Source organism: Triticum aestivum, chromosome 4B (genome assembly GCF_018294505.1).
Source record: "Triticum aestivum cultivar Chinese Spring chromosome 4B, IWGSC CS RefSeq v2.1, whole genome shotgun sequence".
NCBI lineage: Eukaryota > Viridiplantae > Streptophyta > Magnoliopsida > Poales > Poaceae > Triticum > Triticum aestivum.
This window is the reverse complement of record NC_057804.1, coordinates 376,505,770-376,514,066: the sequence shown is the minus strand read 5'-3', so window position 1 is coordinate 376,514,066 and position 8,297 is coordinate 376,505,770.

Below are 8,297 nucleotides of genomic sequence, written 5' to 3'. Positions count from 1 at the left end.
GACAGTATCGGTACCACCTTAGAAAATCTCACTTTGAAGGCAAGGTAACAATGAAATCGCCCAAACATCTCCAGTGGAATATATTACAGATGAAGACTAGACAACCCTCGTTAAACACGGGTCTGATCCAAAGTATCAGGTAGGCTATATGTATTTGATCAGACCACATATTGAAATTGTATTTATGTATGTGCCTTACAAGTGTATCTTCATCTGGGCTAACTGTTTGAAGAACAAAACCAACCGTTCTAAAGTGAAATTCCAACAGACAACAGGATCTCGTAGCTATATTGCACACTGCGAGGCTCTTGTAAATAGCTGCTACTTCCTTCTTTTTTTGTGCCATATTATCGTATCTATGTTGACTTGTTCCAAATACAGCGGAAAGCCCGTGCGGACCAAAAAGAACCTGAACCGAATGCAGTGCAAATCTTCAAGGATTGCCACACCAGCAAGATGAAGGGCATGAGCACACCAGTTCAAGCCGTTGTTGTAAGTCCTTACTCCTCCTGCCTTGAACTGATTGGTACTGTGATGTGTTCATTTAACTACTTGGTTTGCAGCAAATGTCATTTACTCTGTTCACTTTTATACACAGTTGTCTTAACGTATCATTTCACCTTACATGGTTTAAAAGAGATGAAGGATATTCTTTTGGTCTTGATTTGTAATCTAGTTGTTATGTTCATGTGCGCACACAATGATAAAATAGCTTGTTTGTTTTATATCTGTTTGCCCATGATATGAATGATGTCATACTGTGTTCATCCTACTTTAAACCATGTCTCTTTATCCTTAGATGTCAACGAATATGAGGAAATAGACAATACAGTAGGCATACTACATGGACATATGTTCCGAAAGTGATTTTATTATGTAGTTGGCACTACAATACATGCTAATGTATTACAGTAGTTCACCAGTTATGTATAAACGTTTAACCTACTTTGTTTGTTTTTGTCTCATTAGTAACTCACTGGTACACTAATCTATAAGTTCAAACTTTCAGGAAGCTATGGAACAAATGATTGAACAGCCACAACCACCTGAAGGTGACGAGGCTACTACAGGCACAATGTCACCTCTTGCTGCAGTGCGTCAGTATCTCTCCACTAACAGTGCAAAAAGCACCTTCCTGCGTAATTCTGGGTTGGTTGTCAAGGTAACCTCGTCCAAATCGCCTACTGAACAAAATCTTCCTGCTAGATAGAGTGATATATCTGTGCTCCAGACACAAGTCCAATCCCTAATGGACGTTGTTTTGGAAACAAGAATAGTGGTTGAGAAATGCCGTCAAGATATGAATGGTTTTGAAACTAGACTATCAGACATTCGCTTTGTTGTTGAAGAGCAATGGCGGAAAAAGGTGGAGATCGTGCTGCTCCATCAGATTCTATAGCCTGAAACATTAGCACTCAGGTCAAATGATTTGTGCTTCTATACATCTGATGGTGCTTTTATCTGGAAGGACTGTAAACTTTATGCCAACAGGCCTTTTGTTGTATGATTGGAATTTATTTTGTTGTGATACAACATTTATGATGCTGCCACAGGCTGCAGTAATTATGACGCTATTTTTGTATAGTGTAGGTTTATCTTAGTAATGTATTCGGATGAAAGCTTCGTAGGAGCCCAACATGCCAACATTCGTCGGGCCCATTCCAATTGTGCTAAAAACGATTACGGGCCGAAATTGGCATGTAGCCCACTAAAAATATCTAGGCTTAAACTAGCATAAGCTTTCAAATTTTTCTGGTAGGCCTGTGCCCATAATGGGCCTTTAACAGGCCTAAACATAATTTGGGCCCTCAGTAAAAGTAGGCCATTTACAGGTCTAAATATGTCGAGCCCATAAAAAACATGGGCCTTTAATAGACTGAAAGTGAGATTGGGCCCTGATTGTGCCAAATAACCCACTGGACTTAGCAGGCCGAAATGGTGGCCCATTTACGATGCAGATATTTGACAGCCCGAAATTCGTACGGGCCGTAAATGCGCCGACCTAATACACGGGCCTTTAATAGGCCGGACTTCGGCCGGGCTAGATTATCGTCATTTTTATATGGGCCGTTAATGGGCCTGATATGACGTTGGGCCACATATGGCCCATGGTTTACGTCCGGCGTTAACGGCCCGAAAATGACAACAGACCGAAAGTGGGCCAAATCTATAGTGGGCCTCTAACAGGCCGAATGACAAACATGGCCGAATATGACCCAAATCCTTCACGGTCGTTTATGGGCCGAAAGTTTTGATGGCCTGTAAATGGGCCCAAATGAAGCCGGACCTTTAACAGGCCGGAAATACACCGGGCCGTAATTCGACCCAATTACTTAGCGGACTGTTAACGGGCAAGAAGTGACCATGGGCCGCATTGATGACAAGTTTAGACCAGGCCGTTGACGGGTCGATTTGATAGAGAACGTTGGGCCTTTAGCTGGGTCGGCCCATTATGTCTGCAGAATCTTGTGGGCCTTTAGCTGGGCCGGCCCATTGTGGTCCGCAAAATCTTGTGGGCCTTTAGCTGGGCCGGCCCATTATGGTCCGCTAAATTTGGTGGGCCTTTAGCTGCGCCAGCCCATTATGGTCCACTAAATCTTATGGGCCTTCGGTTGGGCCGGCCCATTTAAACTTTGTGGGCCACTTTTCGGCCGGTCCATGTGTCAACATATCATAGGCCCATCTCGACCGTTGGATGAGTGACACCTGTGCCAACGCGGAGCTGACACGTGGATCCGTCAGCCAATGAGAATTTTACACGTGGAAAATTGGCATTGGTCATGGCTGTTAATGGGTTATCGGATCCAAAATCCGACCTGATAGCTTAACGGCGTTCCGTTACGGTGGATGCCACGTGTCGGTCACCCTTGACGAAAGCACTTCTGTGACGCGCGATTTATCGTCATGGAAGTGGACACTTCCGTGATGATAATTTTGGTAATGTCATGGAACACTTCTACGACAGCACATGTATGACTATCTTGACTCTGTTATAAATTTGTCATGGATGTACATGCATGACAAAAAAGGCGACCTACTGTGACAAACACGTATCATCACGGATGTGTATTTTTTTGTAGTGGAGGAGTCTGCTTCTGAGGAGGCGCAGGTGGAGTCTGAGGAGGAGTCCGGCTATGGTGTTGCGAGTCTGGCTCTAGCTACAGCCTCCGTCGCAAGTCCATCTTCAACACTGAAGACAATGGCTCCGTCACCAATGTTGATGATAATGACAAGGACGACTCGGCTCCCACCTACTGCTTCATGGCACGTGGTGCCAAGGTAAACTCACGTGATGCTTACTTTCAGACATCAAGTGAAGACGACTCTGATGGTGAATCCAAACCTAGTTACAAAACACTTGCTAAAATTGCAACTAAAAAACAGAAAGCTATGGAACATACTCAAAAACTGTTAGACAAAAGCGATGACCTGTTGCACGCGGAAATGACCAAGTCTTAGTCCTTAATTGAAGACATAAAAAATCTTCATGTTAAGTACCAGGAACTTGAACATTGACATGAATCACTCTCAACTTCTCATGAAAAACATTCCTATGATTATCTTCAAAGGAAGCAGGAACTTGAGAAATTGAGATCGGCTCATGAAGATCTTCAAAAGGAGAACGAGTCACTTCGCGCTCAACAGATCAGTTCCGCTCAGGAAGAATTTGAACCACCATGTCTAAAATGCATTGAGCGTGATAACGCTGCCTCTGTTGCTGAATGTTCTACTTCTACTACTGTTGCAATATCTTCAACTGCTGATGTGGTAACTAACCCCTCTGCTGAGGATACCACTACTATTGTTGATAAGAATGCCAGGTTGAAGACACTGCTTGAGACAGGGATGTGCAAAAGTCTCAAAGGGCATCAAACATTATGTGATGTCCTCAAAAAGCTGATTCTGAACTGAAACCCTAGGAAAGAGGGCATTGGATTTGAGAGGAAAATGAATGTTGATGGGTCGTACTGGAAGCCTGAGCAGTACCCCAAAACCACATGGGTTGCTGCAAAGGAACCTTCAGTAGACCCATCCACCTTATCTGGTTTCACTTGTGCTAACCCTATTATCATTGATGAATCCTTTGATGCAAACTATAAATTATTTAAGAATCAGACTGGTGAAGTGTTTGCCAGGTATATTGGTACTAACTGCAGGAATGGGCCACCTATGAAGAAGATATGGGTACCCAAAAGTTGTCTTGAGAATCTTCCAGTGAATGTCATCTTGACACCACCTGTGAAGAAGACAAACCCCATACCAAAGGCTTCCTATGGTCCTAAAGCCTTATACAGACCGAGGACTCATCTGAGTCACCCTAACATCAATGTTTTGCAAGGAAATCATACACAGACCCATGAATATGAGCGTGTTTCCTCAAACCGCTATGTTCATAGAACTAAGAACTTTTTGTTGGGGAACGTTGCAGAAAATTAAAAATTTTCCTACGGTTTCACCAAGATCCATCTATGAGTTCATCTAAGCAACGAGTCAAGGGAGTGAGTTTGCATCTACATACCACTTGTACATCGCGTGCGGAAGCGTTCAAGGGAAGGGTGATGATGGAGTCGTACTCGACGTGATTCAGATCACCGATGACCAAGTGCCGAACGGACAGCACCTCCGCGTTCAACACACGTACGGGACGGACGACGTCTCCTCCATCTTGATCCAGCAAGGAGGAAGGAGAGGTTGAGGAAGACAGCTCCAACGGCAGCACGACGGCGTGGTGTTGGTGGAGAAGCAGCACTCCGGCAAGGCTTTGCCAAGCTCGTGACGAAGGAGGAGAGGTGTTGGGGAGGGGAGGGGCTGCGCCTCGGGTTGTGTATTGCAGCCCTCCCCTCAACCCTCTATTTATAGGGGAAGGGGCAAGGGGGGCCGGCCCCTCTAGATGGTATCTAGAGGGGGGCGGCGGCCAGGGAGGGGGGACTTGCCCCCCAAGCAAAGGGGGCGCCCCCTCTAGGGTTCCCCCCCCCCCCAACCCTAGGCACACGGGCCCAAGGGGGGGCGCGCCCAGCCCTCCAGGGGCTGGTGCCCTGCCCCACGCGGCCCATGTGGCCCACCAAGAGGGGTGGCCCCTCCCGGTGGACCCCCGGAACCCCTCTGGTAGCCCCGGTACAATACCGATATGCCCCTGAAACTTTCCGGTGTCCGCATGACAACTTCCCATATATAAATCTTTACCTCCGGACCCTTCCGAAACTCCTCGTGACGTCCGGGATCTCATCCGGGACTCCGAACAACATTCGGTAATCACATACAAGTCTTCCTCATAACCCTAGCGTCACCGAACCTTAAGTGTGTAGACCCTACGGGTTCGGGAGACACGCAGACATGACCGAGACGGCTCTCCGGTCAATAACCAACAGCGGGATCTGGATACCCATGTTGGCTCCCACATGCTCCTCGATGATGTCATCGGATGAACCGCGATGTCGAGGATTCAAGCAACCCTGTATACTATTCCCTTTGTCAATCGGTACGTTACAAGCCCGAGACTCGATCGTCGGTATCCCAATACCTCGTTCAGTCTCGTTACCGGCAAGTCACTTTACTCGTACCGTAATGCATGATCCCGTGACCAAACACTTGGTCACTTTGAGCTCATTATGATGATGCATTACCGAGTGGGCCCAAAGATACCTCTCCGTCATACGAAGTGACAAATCCCAGTCTCGATCCGTGTCAACCCAACAGACAATTTCGGAGATACCTGTAGTGCACCTTTATAGTCACCCAGTTACGTTGTGACGTTTGGTACACCCAAAGCACTCCTACGGTATCCGGGAGTTACACGATCTCATGATCTAAGGAAGAGATACTTGACATTGGAAAAGCTATAGCAAAACGAACTACACGATCTTGTGCTATGCTTAGGATTGGGTCTTGTCCATCACATCATTCTCCTAATGATGTGATCCCGTTGTCAACGACATCTAATGTCCATAGTCAGGAAACCATGACTATCTGTTGACCAACGAGCTAGTCAACTAGAGGCTTACTAGGGACGTATTGTGGTCTATGTATTCACACGTGTATTACGATTTCCGGATAATACAATTATAGCATGAATAAAAGACAATTATCATGAACAAGGAAATATAATAATAATGCTTTTATTATTGCCTCTAGGGCATATTTCCAACACTTTTCTGCTTATTCCTATGAGTATTATTCACCTCCTGCAAGGCTATTTACTAGGGATCCAAAGCCAAAGTTCTCAGATGCTGCACTTAGACTCATTCCTTCTAATCCACCCCTGAAAATGTGGGTGGTTAAGAAAACTTAACACTCTTTTGCAGGGAAAGGTCTCCAACTGGAAATCTAAGGCGTCCAATGCTATTGCTGGGGACCTTAAACATCTTGTGGGGCGCAAGGTAAAATGCCCAGATGGTCTTACTTTGTATTTCATTCCGGGATTCCTTGACACTCATCCTATCTATCCTAACCAAGATCTGAATTCCATGTTCCACTTGTTCGTCAAATGTTTATGCTTCACAACTCCCTTGGTGAAGCCTATCCCCCAAACTGCACTATAGGCTATGACACCTCGTACTTCAGAATGGATTATGGACAGTGGATGCACTAACCACTTGACTTTCAATCGAAGTCTTCTGATGGATTCAACCCTACGTCCATCAGACAAGAGTCACATCACATTTGCGGACACTGGTAAAAGCAAGGTATTGGGTCTAGGTAAAGTTGCAATATCAAGGGATCAGCACATGGATAAAGTGATGCTTGTTGAATCCCTTAGTTTCTACTTAATGTCTGTCTCAATGCTTTGTGACTTAAACATGATTGTGCTATTTGGAAAATATCGATGCCTTGTCTAATGGAATCTGACAAGTCTCTAGTCTTTGAAGGGTATCGGAAAGATGATATGTATATGGTAGATTTCTCAGCAGGACCACAGATGGCCATATGTCTTCTAGCAAAAGCTTCAGAGTGTTGGCTTTGGCATTGAAGGCTAGGACATGCTGGCATGAGGAACTTGCACACTCTTGCGAAGAAGAAGCATGTCGTGGGCATCGAAGGCGTCAAGTACAAGAAGGATCATCTGTGTGGCGCCTGCGAAGCTAGAAAGATGACCAGGGCCAAGCATCTCTCGAAGACAATCATGACTACATTTCAACCCTTCGAGCTGCTACACATGGACTTATTTGGCCCTATTCACTACTCTACTCTCAATGCTACTGCTTGCCTCTATGGCTTTGTCATTGTTGATTATTACTCTACATATACTTGGGTGCATATAATCCTCTACAAGACTGAAGTGCAGGATGTCTTCAGACACTTTGCCAATCGTGCCATGACAAACTATGGCGTCAAGATCAAGCACATCAGAAGCGACAACGGCACTGAGTTCAAGAACACCGGACTCGACCTTTATCTAGATACTTTGGGTATTACTCATGAGTTCTCTGCTCCTTACACACCTCAGCAGAATGGCATCGCAGAGCGCAAGAACAAAACTCTTATTGAGATGGCCCGAACGATGCTTGATGAGTACAAGACTCCACGGAAGTTCTGGCCTGAAGCCATTGACACTGCATGCCATGTCATCAACCGTGTTTATCTTCACAATCTTTTGAAGAAAACATCCTATGAGCTCCTAACTGGTAAGAAGCCAAATGTAAGTTACCTCAGAGTATTTGGTGCTAGGTGTTGGATCAGGGATCCACATCACACTTCAAAATTTGCACCGAAAGCACATGAAGGTTTTATGCTTGGTTACGGAAAGGATTCGCACTCCTACAGAGTCTTCAAACTCTTTCACTATAAAGTGGTTGAAACTATGGATGTGCAGTTCGATGAGACTAACGGCTCGCAAAGTGAGCACCTGCCAAATGTGCTAGATGAACTACCCCCTAGTGAGTCAATCAAGCAAATGGGAATTGGAGAGATGATACCATCTAAGAATCAGACTGAAGAAGAACTGATTGTTTCTGCACCTAATCAACCTGAAGACAATGCTCAGCCTGAAGACAATCCCCCATATAATGAAATTGATCAGCATGAGCAAAATCTTCGTCCTGTTCATCCTCGAGTTGCAAATGAAGTACAAATTGAGAAGATAATCGACAACATCAATGCACATGGTCCACTCACTCGTTCAAGAGCTACTCAAAGAGCAACCCAGCTAACCAATTTCTGTGGGCATTTTGCATTCGTCTCAATCTCAGAACCCAAGAAAGTCGATGAAGCCTTCATGGAACCTGAATGTATTCAAGCTATGCAAGAAGAGCTTCAATAGTTTGAGCTGAATAATGTGTGGGAATTGGTCAAGCGTCCTG